Below are 16,259 nucleotides of genomic sequence, written 5' to 3'. Positions count from 1 at the left end.
CACTCGGCAAGGAAGGGGCCAAGCCGACGCTGCAAGCAGATCCTCCGGGACAGATGGTATATAGCAGCAAGATGTAATAGCTCCCCACAGGCAGAGCTGCAGTCCCAGGGCAGTGAGAATAGGTGTCGAGGAAGTGGGGGCAGTGTTAGGCACAGAGATGTAGCAGCGCTGAATAGGTTGCAGGAAGAAGGCAAGGACACAGGGTGCAGTTTCTTTACCTTTACTTTGCTTGGCAAATGCAGTCCAGGGTCCAGATTACAGATGGCACAGGAGCTGGCTTGCCTGGAAGTAGCTTAGGAATCTCTCTATGCAGATGGGTTGTGTAGTCTCCTTCCTAGCGCTTATGGTGAAGTACTCACAGTACTGAGTTACACTGGAGTTCCTCCTGCTTATTCTCTTTAGAACTCCCTCGTATGGCAGACAGCTGTAGCCTTCCTCTTCTGGCTCACACGTCGCTGTTGTGCCTCCGAGTCTTATGTGGGAATAGAGCATTTACAGCTTCCTATTCCTCCGGTTTCTGTTGCAGGACCATCAGTGTCCGTACAGCCTTGGAGACCGGGCTCCAGATCATGCGCTATAGCTGGGAATGAGCCTGAACTCTCTGCTCAATCTCCCAGCTCTTCTCCTCCACGTCCACACACGTTGCCCTCCTCACATGAACTCCCTAATTTTCCCTCCTGGCCCCCCGAGAGTAGCTCCTCCCCTGTTTTGGTTCAGAGCTCCCTCTGCTGACCTGGAATGGAAACTGTGTTGCGTGTTGTGATTGACTGCTAGAGATTCTTTATTGCTTCCAAGCATGACATCACACTCCCTAGGAGGAAGGCAATGCCACTGTGGCGACCATACTCCTGGGGGCGCCACAATGGCATATATACGCGTTAGTATTTTTTATAAAAACAGGGGCAGATTTGTAGTAGTTAAAGGAGGCCGAAAATTTACTGAATGAAAGCACAATATATACACTATCTCCTTAATTAAGGTTTATTTAAGACGTTACTGTTCTCTTTATCACATGGATGTGTCCTTTGACTTTGTCAGCAATGATTGGACAGTATTAGACTGTGCATGGACACGCAACAGAAATTATTGGACAGTAGTAAAATGTGCAGAGACACGCCCCAAGAATGATTGGACAGTAGTAGAATGTGCAATGACACGCCCCAGCAATGATTGGACAGTAATAGAATGTTCATGGACACGCCCCATTAATGATTGGATAGTCGTAGAATGTGCATGGACACGCCCCATTAATGATTGGATAGTAATAGAATGTGCATGGACACGCCCCAACAATGATTGGACAGTAGTAGAATGTGCATGGACACACCCCAACAATGATTGGACAGTAGTAGAATGTGTATGGACACACCCCAACAATGATTGGACAGTAATAGAATGTGAATAGACATGCCCCATTAATGATTGGATAGTAGTAGAATGTGCATGGAAACACCCCAACAATGATAGGACAGTAGTAGAATGTGCATTGACACACACTCAACTGGTAACATCCAGTTGTCAATGTATGAATATACTGTATTTCAAGGAGGAATAACAGGAACAGTCCTGTGCGGAGTTCTAAAAAAATGCTCTGGCATTGTTATATTAAAGGGAATCTAATATATAAAGCTCAAAGTGTGTGTGTATGTATGTATGTATGTATGTATGTGTGTATGTGTGTGTGTGTATGTCCAGGATAGGCATCCGCACCGCCGCAGCTACAGGCACAAAATTTGGCACAGTCACACGTCTGGACCCCGAGAGCGTCCTAAGCTATGTTGTGAGGCAAAATTTTAACCCCGCGCGTTCCAATTCACCAAACAATTTTGCCCCTGTCTACATAATGGGAAAAAAGTGTGTGCGCGTCAAGCCCCGTCCCTCATTATGATGTCATGATGGTTTCCATGGCGACGCTGATGTCATCATAGGTTGCAAACCCCGCCGCTCATTATGATGTCATAATGGTTGACTATGGGATGGAGGATGTGTGATGGGTATATGGGCACGGGCCTATGGGATGATGGATATGTGTGATGGGTATATGGGCACTGGACTATGGAATGGAGGATATGTATGACGGGTATATGGGCACTGGACTATGGGATGGAGGATGTGTGATGGGTATATGGGCACTGGACTATGGGATGGAGGATGTGTGATGGGTATATGGGCACGGGACTATGGGATGGCGAATATGTATGATGGGTATATGGGCATGGGACTATAGGATGGAGGATGTGTGATGGGTATATGGGCATGGGACTATGAGATGAAGGATGTGTGATGGGTATATGGGCATGGGACTATGGGATGGAGGATTTGTATGATGGGTATATGGGCACGGGCCTATGGGATTGTGGATATGTATGATGGGTATATGGGCACGGGACTATGGGATGGAGGATATGTATGATGGGTATATGGGCATGGGACTATGGGATGGAGGATATGTATGACGGGTATATGGGGACTGGACTATGGGATGGAGGATGGTGTGATGGGTATATGGGCACTGGACTATGGGATGGAGGATGTGTGATGGGTATATGGGCACGGGACTATGGGATGGCGAATATGTATGATGGGTATATGGGCATGGGACTATAGGATGGAGGATGTGTGATGGGTATATGGGCATGGGACTATGAGATGAAGGATGTGTGATGGGTATATGGGCATGGGACTATGGGATGGAGGATTTGTATGATGGGTATATGGGCACGGGCCTATGGGATCGTGGATATGTATGATGGGTATATGGGCACGGGACTATGGGATGGAGGATATGTATGATGGGTATATGGGCATGGGACTATGAGATGAAGGATGTGTGATGGGTATATGGGCACTCAACTATGGGATGGCGAATATGTATGATGGTTATATGGGCATGGGACTATAGGATGGAGGATGTGTGATGGGTATATGGGCATGGGACTATGAGATGAAGGATGTGTGATGGGTATATGGGCACTCAACTATTGGATGGCGAATATGTATGATGGTTATATGGGCATGGGACTATGGGATGGAGAATATGTATGATGGGTATATGGGCATGGGACTATGGGATGGAGGATGTGTGATGGGTATATGGGCACTCGACTATGGGATGGAGGATATGTATGATGTGTATATGGGCACGGGCCTATGGGATCGTGGATATGTATTATGGGTATATGGGCACGGAACTATGGGATGGAGGATTAATTATAATTTGCTATAACTAACCACAGTTAGTTACTATGCCCGGGCAGCGCCGGGCTCTTCAGCTAGTAATTTAATAAAACAAACATGTAAGGAAAGCTGACTGGTTTCTTTAAAGGGAAGCTATCATCAATAAATGACCATACCTATTGTTTAAATCAAGTTTTGTGATTACATGCATTTTTAAAATTTACAATGAAAAATTATACTGTGGTATCATCTTTTGTATATTTGTGGCATAAAAGTAATTACATGTATTCTTAAAAAATGTTGGTTACATTTTATGTCTTCATATCACAATATTTATTTAAAAAATAAAATAAAATTAGTAATCTTGTAATTTTCAGCCTGGATTTTTTTAGACTCTAACTTCCTGTCCATTCAGGAAGAATTTTCTTATCAGTGGCGGCAGGATTACAATGACAGGTAATGATGTCACAACGATGCCTCAGCTGACCCCGCTCCCTGCACCTTCACAATGACATTTGCACACACTCATTAGACACTTCATTAGAAAAGATACGGTCCTTATCTGACCATTGTGGCTAATGTACGGTACATGTGTTATTTCCCAAAACCAAAGAATGAGTCTAAAAAAGTCCCAGTGACCGGAGTGAAAATTACAAGATTTCCATTTATTATTTTTAATATAGATTGTAATATGAAAAATAATTTTAAAAAAAATTTAACATAAAAAAACTTATTTCACTAATAGGTCACTTCTGATTATCTTTTCCAGTTAAGGTAGATTACAGCATGATCATACACACACTAATATGGCCAATACAGTCAGAGATACTCATGATCTTACACCAAAACATGGTAAACTGGCCACATGTTACAACTCCACCACTTCTGCCACATTTGTCATCTCATTTGAGAATTATTGATCGGTTTAGTCCAAGAACTTAAAATCTAGGACAATTAGATATGTATGATGTTTTTTTCTTTCTGAGCACCAATCTTATAGACTTCCCCTATTAAATGTGCACATATACTGTTATAATAACTTTAAAAGGGTATCCCCATCTGAAAAATGGTGGTATATTGTTGGGATCCTAAGAGACAGATTGTAAAGTGATCGGGCGCGACATCATTCAACGAGTTGTCTGGTCTTGGTCTGAAGATATTGATGAATATCGATGACTTGTCCTTAGTCTCCTGGCACCTCCACCGATCAGCTGTTATAAGCCCCATCGGCAGCTGGATGTAAAAATGATCAATGGAGCTGCAGTATAGAGAATAGATTTTCTGCAGTACTTTCCAGTTACTCATTCAATGTAATTGTATAATTTCCTTCTGCTGGGGCTTATAAAAACTGATCGGTGGGAGTACCTCACCAATCTGATATTGATGACTCATCACTTGGATAGGTCATAACGTCTTCTGGCCTGACAACACCATTATTGATGTGGTGACTAAGCACTTTATCATCTTGTACAGTGTTGTGATCCCATGAATATGCAGCTCTGCTCAATGAGTAGCAGCCGCTGCTGTATATTGCAGAACAGTTCCTATTCTGTACATTGTAGCTCTTGCTAATGTGTCGCAGCCGCTGCTGTGCACTACAGAGCAGTCCCTATTCTGTACATTGTAGCTCTTGTTAATGTGTAGCAGCCGCTGCTGTGCACTACAGATCATTTCCTATTCTGTACATTGTAGCTCTTGCTAATGTGTAGCAGCCGCTGCTGTGTAATACAGAGCAGTTCCTATTCTGTACATTGTAGCTCTTGTTAATGTGTAGCAGTCGCTGCTGTGTACTTCAGATCAGTTCCTATTCTGTACATTGTAGCTCTTGTTAATGTGTAGCAGCCGCTGCTGTGTTCTACAGAACAGTTCCTATTCTGTACATTGTAACTCTACTCAATGTCTTTCTAATACTAATACTTATTAGCAATCAGTGGGGTTGCCCCCCCATTGATCTGATATTGATGTTTAGAATATCATTGACATATCTTACCTGGACAACTCATTTCAGTGAAGACGTATCCTAACAATATGCCGCCACTTTATGGCTAGAGTCACACGACTGTTTTCTCTCCATCTTAGAAAAACAGCCCGATTATGCTGATTGGACTCGGATCTGTTTTTCTCAGATGTGGAGATAAAAAAAAACGTTTGTCCACCTTTTCTATTCAGTGAGTCTGTGAAAATCAGAACACACTTGGATGTTATCTGGTCTATTTTGATCCCACATTCACATCTAAATCAGAGGAAAAAAATCAGACATGTGCCCGGCCCCACAGAATAACATGGACACGAGTGCTATCCGTTAAAACCACAAATAGAACTCGTCCGATGTAAACGGTCGTGTGCGCGAGCCCTGTAGGATAGGGACACTCCTTTAAATAAAAGGGATTACTAATTGATATATTTCAGGTCGGACTGGTTCCCAAGTGGAAGGTTTCGAATTGAAACTAACTAATGCATAAATCCATTGTGCGCCTAATGGACAGGAATAATGAGGCACATCTGCTGCCCCATACAGCGACCACAAAGATATGCTTCGGCCCCAGTGTTCGGCAGCGGTAAATAGGAGGAATATTGCATTTCAATTGCCCGGCTGATTACGAAGTAAGACCAAGCGGATAATGAAACGATTGAGAATATTTACAAGAAGACCAAAAAGATATCAAAGGGCAGACAAGTGACATGTAGCTAAGAAATTGCACTCGCTAGCGGGATCCATAGCGATCAGGTTTAATCCTCGATATTAGAAAGCCTAGCAAGAACTAATAGGCAGGAGACATCTTATAGGAAAGAGAACATCGGAAACGTATCAGCGAGGAATTGTGAAGACTAGCACGGCCATGGGCGCAGGGCAAATGGCGAGAAATGGAGAAACATTAATGGGAGACGTCCCTTGGAATCTGTGTGCATATAAAAATAAACCTGAAATAAAAGCGGAAACATAATGAAATGATATAAAGAAGAAGAAACCATGCCGTCCACACCAGATTCATGCCCATCGTTTGCTCAGCGGTTCATAACCGGGCAGCCATCCGTAGCACAAGGCGGTGGTATAATGGAATCCCCCAAATTCTTGTTTTTCCTGCGATCGTCATCTTCTTGATATCTGAATGGCTGCATGTGATCAATGAGAAACAAATCTGAGACATGCCTCGTTCTGTGAAGAAACTGTACATATTAACCCCTGCTTAAAATAATTTATACATTTTTTTTTTGCCTATGTACAAGTAATAGTTTATTTTTTCCGGGCCAAGAATGCAATACCCACAATAATAGCAATGGCGGCAACAGCCACCCCTGCAGCCACTAATGCTGGTTTCAGGCCCTCATATCCGCATCCCTCTGCCGCTCCATTGGAAGCCTCCTGCTCCTCCCCGTTGGATCTGTTCTCCGTTGTTGCTGGTGGCCCCTGAGGTTCGGGTGCAGAAGGTTTGGAGCTTTCGTGGTTGATCAATGCAGTGTCTCCTGTTGTTGTTTTCTTAGATTATTCTGACTCATGGATATGTAGAACGTATGGTGCCTGGATAGACCTCTCTTTCTGGGCCCTTTCCGTATCGACCTGTACTCACGTTCATACCAATTAATCAGACAGCTTAACTCAGCCACGATCTCATGTAAGAAGACTCCAGGAAAAGAGGGATGCTTTAACTGAAATTCTTGTATTATGATGAAAGCAGCAGGTAAAAAGGAATATTCTTCAGAGGACATGTAAGAAGATGCATACAGATGGAGGGACGATCACAAAATGGAGAATAAGGGAGGGAACAAACATACATCACAGGACTACAGGGAGAGAGTTGGGACAAAATACAGGGAAAGGCAAACTTCTGCCTAGCAACAAGGATACAACACAAGCAATGCAAATATTAAATGATTTCCCAAGTCGTGGGACATGACACTCCCCGTCTGAAATCCTTGGATTTCACGATGTCCTTAACTCTTCGAAGTCGTTCGAACCTGAAAAACAAGAGAAAAGAAAAACATGCATGCAATAATAAACATTTTTAAAGTCCAACTCGTTGTTGTTGACCCGTAGATCACACCGGAAGATAAGTCCAAGTCTATTAAACCCATCTTCGGATTGGGGAAGCCGCAAACATGCCAACTCTTCCACCAACCCAGCAATCCAATGGCAATGTTCAAAGTTCAATCCAATGGAAAATGTCAATGTACAATAAAACTGGGGGATGAGGAGGTATGCTCCCCGCCGTGAGCAACGTCCAGGAGCAATGTTCAGTTCATGTGACGTCCTCCTTTGGTAGAAGCAGCACGAGATCAGTGACCGGACGGAAGAAGGTTCGGGTAGAGCCCCCTTTTGTCACCTTAACTTCTGTCTTACGCGTCTTTCCGTCCTCGCTGGGCATGACCTTGGTGATAAGACCCATTGGCCAGTCGTTACGATGAGCCTCTTTGTCTTTTAAGAGAACAAGGTCTCCGTAGAAGGTAAAGGAATCAATTGCAATGTCCATTTCGTCTCTTACAACTTCAGCAATTTCTAATGCCAGTACTGCAGCGCAAAGTTCGAGTCTGGGTACAGAGTGTGCAGGCTTCGGGGTTAATTTGGCCTTACCCAGGATGAAACCACAATGCACCTTATTAGCTTCTAAGGTCTTCAGATAAGCTACTGCGGCTATGGCTTCTGTAGATGCATCACAGAAAATATGGACTTCTCTCCTGATTGCAGCCAAAGATGATCTGGAGAATAACAACGTGGGACTTGGAGTTGCTCTAAGAACTTCAAGGACTTCTTCCATGTCTCCCACCTTTGCTGTTTCTGAGTCGGCAGCGGGGTGTCCCAATCAGTGTTCTCGGCAGTGAGCTGTCTTAACAGTATCTTGCCTTGAATAGTGGTGTGTGCTACAAACCCGAGAGGATCGTAGATGCTGTTTATGACAGATAGGACTCCTCGTTTGGTAAAGGGTTTGTCACAGGGCGACACTTGGAAGGTGAAGGTGTCCTGTTTGATATCCCACAGTAGACCAAGGCTGCGCTGTGTGGGAGGAACATCAGAACCTAGGTTGAGGTCCTTTAGGTTCGTGGCATGGTCCTCAGATGGAAACGCGCTCATTACCTCTTGACTGTTAGAGATGATCTTGTGGAGTCTGAGGTTTGATGTGGATAGCATTTCCTGTGTCCTGGAGAGTAGGTCAATTGCCTCTTCACTTGTGGGCAAGGACTTGAGCCCGTCGTCTACGTAGAAGTTCTTCTCTACGAATTGACGAGCATCGGATCCGTACTCTCTCTCACCTTCCTGGGCTGTCCGTCTCAGTCCGTAGATCGCCACAGCAGGTGAAGGACTGTTGCCGAAGACATGGACCTTCATCCGGTAGTCTATGACTTGATTGTTGACATTGTTGTCTTTGTGCCACAGGAACCTAAGATAGTTTCTGCTGTCTTCCTTCATGATGAAGCAATGAAACATCTGCTGAATGTCGGCCATTATAGCAACAGGTTCTTGTCTGAAGCGGATCAATACTCCAAGGAGGCTGTTGTTCAGGTTGGGTCCAGTTAGTAGCAGGTTGTTGAGAGAGAGGCCTTCATACTGAGCACTGGAGTCAAACACCACTCTGATCTGGTTAGGCTTGTGAGGGTGATAGACACCAAAGGATGGAAGGTACCAACATTCTTCTCCTTCCTTCAGTGGTGGAGCAGGTTCAGCATGATCTCTGTCAAAGATGTTCTGCATAAAGTCAATGAAATGCTTCTCCATCTCTGGTTTCCTCTTTAGGGTACGCTTTAAGGATGAGAACCTTGCAGTTGCTTGCTGCAGGTTGTTCGGCAACCTCGCTCTTGGGAAACGAAAGGGTAAAGGAGCTACCCAACTGTTGGAGTCATCTTGAACAAATTCTTTGTCCATAACCTTTATGAATTCTTTATCTTCCCTTGTGGGTGCTAACTTGTTGTCTTCATTTGTGGAATCGAACACTGTTGACCCAAGGTTTTCGTCCCAGGGCTGGAGCATGTTCATGTTGTTGAAGGATTCCTGTTGCCTCTTGGTGTTGCTCACTTTCTCTTTCACCCAGTAATGATGTGGGCATGGCTGAAAATGAGTGCTGCGACCATTTGGCAAGATGTGTGTTTTGTAAGAGGAGATGTTATTAGGTCTCTTCATCTTGAGTATGCAAACATTGCCTATAATTACCCAGCCTAGATCAAAGCGTTGGGCAAATGGTGCGTCGTGTGGTCCGTTAATTTGCTGACGTACCTTGTGCAGCCGGAGAATGTCTCTGCCAAGCAAAATCAGGATATCTGCGCTGTTGTTGAGGGCTGGTATCTTGTTTGCTATCCCCTTGAGATGTGGGTGATGAAGAGCAGCCTCTGGCGTTGGGATCTCTTCTCGATTGGATGGAATCTGGTTGCACTCGACAAGTGTAGGTAAGGGTATCTCTACGGTGTTGTCGAGGGATGTCGCCATAAGACCACTGGCCCTTCTCCCAGAGACCTCTGTAACACCGCTGCAGGTACTTAAGGTGTAAGGGTAAGCATTTCCCTTTAAGTTAAACATATCAAAGAGTTCTGACCTTGCAAGTGATCGGTTGCTCTGATCATCCAAGAGGACGTACACCTTCACGGCTTTCTCTGGGTGACCGTTGGGATATACGTTCACCAGGCAAATCTTCGCACAGGACTTGTCCCAGAGACCTTCTCCGCAGACTTCTGTGCATGAAGAAGATATTGTGGTATGACTTGCAGTTTGAGCTGCGTCCTCCCCGCCATGGCTCGTGGTGGGGGAAGGAGTACGTGTAGAGTCAGGACGGTATGGGTGGAGTGCTTGTACGTGATCCTCACTGTCACACTCCATACACTTAATTGTAGTTTTACAGTCTTTAGCAAGGTGTTCAGTAGAAGCACAACATCTGTTGCATACCCCAAACTTCTTTAGAAGTTCCTTGCATTCTTGGAGCGGTTTCTTCCTGAAGCCGATGCACTTTTTTAAGGGATGTGGTTTCTTGTGGATGGGACACTCACGATTTGGGTTCTCTATCTTTTCACCCTTGTTGTTCTTGCCTGGGGCTGATGTTGGTAAGGGAAGAATATCCGTCTTCTTCACTGACACTGGACCCCTGCGGTTTCTGTCATTCGAGCGTGTGCTCACGTATTTAGAAGGAGGTGAAGCTGGGCCACTGTATTCTCCGTAGGAAAAGCTTGGGTCGTTCTTACGCTCTGCAATGTCTTTTATAAACTCACAGAAGTAGGAGAACGGAGGAAATGACACTTGATGGTCTTTCTTGTATTTTGACCCTATTGCAGTCCACTTCTCTTGTACATTGTATGGTAGCTTGGAGATAATGGGGTTTACTCCACGAGCAGTGTCCAGGTAGCTGAGGCCAGGTAGGTGGGTGTCTGCCTTGGCCAGCTGGAGCTCTAACAGCAGGTCACTGAGCTCTAGGAACTTTGAACTGTCCTTGCTTGATATCTTTGGAAAACTCTGTAGTCGCTTGAACAGTGCATCCTCTATGGCTTCTGGACTGCCAAAGTTTCTCTCTAGTCTTTCCCATGCAGCCATGAGACCAGCCGTTGGATTACTGATATGTACAGACCTGAGTCTCTTGACACGCTCTGTGGATTGTGGTCCTAACCATCTGATCAACAGGTCCAGCTCTTCCGCAGCAGTGATGCCGAGGTCACTAGTTACGGTTCTAAAGGCACTTTTCCAACCTCTGTAATTTTCAGGTTGGTCGTCGAACCTTGTGAGACCGGTTTTAGTAAGTTCACGGCAAATCATGTACCTTGCGAAGTCGGACATGTCTGTTCTTTCTGACTTAGGATGCACAATTGTAGGCTGAGCGGTGTTGTACATAGGGGTGGAGACGTCTTGGCCTTGAAACATGGGGAAGTATGGAGTGGCATATGCATTTAGTCCAGCAACTGGTTTGGTGGGTATAGTTTCTGCTACCTGCGGAGGTGGCACTGTGTGGTTGTCGAGGGTATAATGACCTGCCGGCATATTGGGTTGCATGTAGGTATTAGCCTGTGGAGTTTGGTGAGATGCAGGGTTTTGGCGCATACTGGAATATGAAGGAAGTTCAAGTTTGGGAGCATTGTACGGACCTTGAATGCAGGATTCTGTAAGTGGATCGGCATCCTGGTGCTCTGGAGAAGCGTCAACACCATCAGGTGTGTTAGTGATGATCTGCGGTTCGCCATCTTGGCTTAGCACGTAGTCTCTTGTGCGTTCAATAGGGTCTTCTGCCTCCATTTCACACAAACTGACGCTGTCTCTTTTACTCCCACTGCTCGAGTACCTTTAATTCTGCCATGGCTGTTGCATGCTCACATTCCTTCTCTAGAGCTTCCTTTTCCGCTTTCATGCGTGCCACTTCTGCATCCATTTCTGCAGCAGCTGCATCCATTTCTGCTCTCTTTTGTGCAGCAGCTGCGTCCATTTCTGCTCTTTTTTGTGCAGCAGCTGCATCCATTTCTGCTCTCTTTTGTACAACAGCTGCATCCATTTCTGCTCTCTTTTGTGCAAAGGCAGCTTGTACCTTAGTAGTTTCAGCCTTAGCACGTGCTCTTATAAGCTGCTCAGTAAGAGTAGAATATTTTGATGAACTTGACCTAGATGAACGTTTTGAGTGCTTACACGATTTGGATGAGCGAGTTGATGCATCTGGTGTCCGTGCGATTCTAGCCTCTATCTTGGCTTTAATGTCACGTACAGTGCAGTCTCTTTCAGAATTAAGCTGCTGGAAACCTTGCAATTCGTTTAAAGTCTCTGGGAGATTCAGTTTCTTCAGGAGAATAATATATTGGTCACTCTTCTCCATATACATTTGGTATGCTGTGCATAATTGTTCTAGGACTCTCTCTGGTGGTAACTCATGAGAAGCAGGCCTTGATGCAGTGTCTATATGACTCAGCACTTTCTTCCATACTGAAGACACATCACTATAAAATTCACATTTTGCAGTCTCTAAATTCTCCATGACTTTCCATGTGGGTTTGACTGTACGTTTTCCCCTTTCGCTAGATGGTGGATGGGGGTCTGGGTCTCTTTCCTGTGCTTGTAAGTCTGGTAGGGACATTGTATTCCTTGCTTCAGACATGATTAGATTGCAGGCAGGAAGAGTTGATGATGGGGGTTATACTTCCCACTGTTCAGCTGCAGTGTGTAGCTTCTATGCACGCTGGGGTCTGGCTGGAACTGGGTTACAGTCTATCTGGAAAATGTCCTTTTCCACTGAGATTCAGCACAGACCTTGAGTTACTGTCTCTGAAGGCAGGTTATTCCTTTTTACTATTCTGACTCATGGATATGTAGAACGTATGGTGCCTGGATAGACCTCTCTTTCTGGGCCCTTTCCGTATCGACCTGTACTCACGTTCATACCGATTAATGAGACAGCTTAACTCAGCCACGATCTCATGTAAGAAGACTCCAGGAAAAGAGGGATGCTTTAACTGAAATTCTTGTATTATGATGAAAGCAGCAGGTAAAAAGGAATATTCTTCAGAGGACATGTAAGAAGATGCATACAGATGGAGGGACGATCTCAAAATGGAGAATAAGGGAGGGAACAAACATACATCACAGGACTACAGGGAGAGAGTTGGGACAAAATACAGGGAAAGGCAAACTTCTGCCTAGCAACAAGGATACAACACAAGCAATGCAAATATTAAATGATTTCCCAAGTCGTGGGACATGACATAGATGAAGGATTGGACTGTTCTTTAGCTGGCCCCTCTCCCTTTTCTCCTCCTGCGGCGGGGTTGCCCTTGTCAGTCTTCTTCACGCTTGTAGTGCGTGGCTTGGCTTCCATTTTGAATTCCTGTTGCTTCTATAGTAGCTAAAAACAATAATTCTGTTTAGTATCTGAGTAGTGTAAAGTATAAATGATTATACATGCTTCATTCTCATGAATTTATGAAATCCTAGTAATGAATACCTTTCAGATATTCAAAGGGGTTGTCCGGCCTTAAGCTTCAAGTCTGCAGTTACTTTATGTGACTGCAGACTTGCGAATCTTCGCAGCGCGCACAATGCCCACTGTAAGGATTCTTCAGTTCTGGCTCTGGGAGAGGGCAGACATGTTACTGGAAGTATGCAATTTGCATGTTTACGGCCACATTCCTACTAGACATGTCTGGCTGCACTCAATACACTTGCATTGAACGAGGCTGTGCACGTCTAGTCGGCATGTGACCATACGTAGGCAAATCACATATTTGTGGCACTCACAGCGTGCAGTGCACAGGCAGTTACAAATCTGCGGACTTTTAGCCTTAGGCCCATCAATCCCTTTAATATTACTAGGGACTTAATGGGGAGGATGGTTTAATATGGAAAAGTATTAGAGTTTCAGGCAAGAATACTTTTGTGTACATCTAATGCCTTTTTGGAGAGGATAAAAGAGAAAGCGCTGTATTCAAGTTAAAGGAGGTTCTGTCTCTTAAGTGACCACTGTTTTAATTGTTTACCCCGATAAATGAATAGTACTCGTGAAAATAGGAAACTTTGTTATATACTTTATCAGAGAAATCCACTTCTTCTCTTTACTCTAGGACTGATCATCTCATTCTTAAAATTCTCAAATTACAAGTGAAGCCTGCCCTCATCGAGTTTCTCATGAAGTTCTATGCAGAATTGGAAGTGCTTGTTCACATGCTGCGTTTTTGCTGTGTAAGTGTTTTTCCAAATTTTTGATGCTGAAAAAGCACTTTACAGTATCAGGAAAGTGAATGCGATTTCTGCAATCTCTTATACCTCCTGCTTATTTTGTTCTTTGCACATTTGAACCATCGAAGTGTTTTGATTTTTTTTAAAATCTGCAGCGTGTGAACTCTTTCAGCATTTTCACCCATTCAACTCAATAAAAATAAAATGCATCAAAAATGTGACTATTTTACTTAGAATTCTTCTTTCCAACACTCTGGTTTTTTCTGCAGAAAAATCTGCTGCAAATACTCAATGTGTTCACATGATCTGTTATTTCAAAAGAACTTGCAGCAGAATATCTGCCTCTAGCTCCTCCCAACTCCATACAATTTTAAAAGCACCAACTGTCATCCCTTATCTCAGTAATGGGAAATTCTGTCTTCACTGAATACTGATTTTACCCATGAATTGAAAGTGAATGATCAGTCCAAGAGGAAAAAGAAGCAGATTTCTCTGATAAGATATATATCACAAGGTTGCTAATTTTCACACGTATTATTGATTTATAAAATAAAAATGTAAACGACTACTCTAACATTAAGAAAGGGCGTAATTCCTCAGAAATAAGTTGTTACTTGAGACTCTAATAAACTTCCTATTGTATCATATGGTTCATGATATGTCTGATAATATTCTACACCTGAAAGCTGTAAATTACCTAATTTGTGTCATGTTCTGTTCTGAAACTAGACCTGTCTACATGTTCAGTATTTGGTCTATTTCACATCATTATTCGTAAGCCAAAACCAGGAGTGGGTGAAAAATACAGAAGTGGTGATGTATTTCTATTAGGGCAGCGAAAGAGTTCTGTATAATTCGTGCAATGGTCGCATCGACCATCGCAGTGCACCTCTCCTGCCTTGTGCTTGACAACGTGATGTATTTCTATGCAGCTGTCAAGCTCAAGTCAGGAGAGCCAACAGTCAGTACAAGGTTTACGATGCGATTTTTGCACAAATTATACGGCAGTCTGTCTCTGCCCTTATACTTTTCCTCTGATGGTCCCACTTCTGGTTTTGGCTTACAACTACTGGTTTAAAATACTGATCAAATACTGATCGTGTGAACGTGGCCTATAAACATACATAAGTCTAAGGAGCACATATCAGTGAAATGACAGAGCATTAGGGCTCTCTCACACTAGTGCCCAGCATCCGATGATTCTTTTATGCAAGAGAATCAGATGCTATATGCAAATGACCCTCAACCCAAATTCTGCTGCGAACGTGAGCCGAGAGTTATTTTACTGTGATCTGATTCTCTCGCATGTGAGAATCAGATCACAGGTGCAGAGAAGATGGAGAACTTAATTTCTCCATCTTCTCCATTGTGTGGGTTGGTGTATATTAGACAGCACTTGGATGGCATCCGACTGCAGTCCAAAGTCTCGCATGCACCCATAGACTTGTATGGATGCACACCTTTCGATATATGCTGCCAACTGCATGAGAAAACGCTAGTTGGCATGAGAAAAAAATGCTTGTCGGCGCTGCTCCATAGTATAACACTGCAGTGAGAGCTATCCGATGAAACATCACATAGCACTCGTCCGAGCTATACCCTGGCTACTCGCCAGTCGCGTGAACTCTTCAAGTATTGATATCTAAATTATCCAAAGTATATACAGTTTATTGTTCTAAAGTCACCCAGCAGGTCAGTATTTCCTTACCTACACTAGAACTGATTTGGGCAACAAATTGTGGGTAAAACTGCATATAGCAAATAGTCATCCAAAAGGCAATTCAGACCCATGAGTGTTAAAAGTATTCCACGTGATAACGCGCTCAGATCTGCTTATATTTCTCAGGTTCACCCATTATATATTCATGATCTGTAGGGGGGTCAACATGTCACACCTCACCAGCCAAAATGCTACATTACAGCCCAGGGAGTTCCATAACCCTGTTAGATGGGAATTCCCATATAAGCTCTAGTGTTTAAGGCAAGGAGCTATACACTCACTGGCCACTTTATTAGGTACACCTGTCCAACTGTGTGTTAAGACTTAATTTCTAATCAGCCAATCACATGGCGGCAACTCAGTGCATTTAGGCATGTAGACATGGTCAAGACAATCTCCTGCAGTTCAAACCGAGCATCAGTATGGGGAAGAAAGGTGATTTGAGTGCCTTTGAACGTGGCATGATTGTTGGTGCCAGAAGGGCTGGTCTGAGAATTTCAGAAACTGCTGATCTACTGGGATTTTCACGCACAACCATCTCTAGGGTTTACAGAGAATGGTCCGAAAAAGAAAAAAAATCCAGTGAGCGGCAGTTCTGTGGCCGGAAATGCCTTGTTGATGCCAGAGGTCAGAGGAGAATGGGCATACTGGTTCGAGCTGATAGAAAGGCAACAGTGACTCAAATTGCCACCCGTTACAACCAAGGTAGGCAGAAGAGCATCTCTGAACGCACAGTGCGTC

General features: G+C 44.0%; 1 pseudogene; it reads right to left on the bottom strand.

Annotated features, from left to right (window-relative positions):
• Window positions 1–6,382: 6,382 nt before the first annotated feature.
• The window catches only part of LOC141058222 (cell cycle exit and neuronal differentiation protein 1-like), a 57,795-nt pseudogene continuing 47,918 nt past the window's right edge, over window positions 6,383–16,259 (bottom strand).

Source organism: Dendrobates tinctorius, unplaced genomic scaffold, assembly GCF_039654945.1.
Source record: "Dendrobates tinctorius isolate UK_male_01 unplaced genomic scaffold, ASM3965494v1 ptg000211l, whole genome shotgun sequence".
In the NCBI taxonomy this organism is placed as follows: Eukaryota; Metazoa; Chordata; class Amphibia; order Anura; family Dendrobatidae; genus Dendrobates; species Dendrobates tinctorius.
Note: the sequence above shows the minus strand (reverse complement) of the source record. Positions and strands in the feature narration are given on the sequence as shown.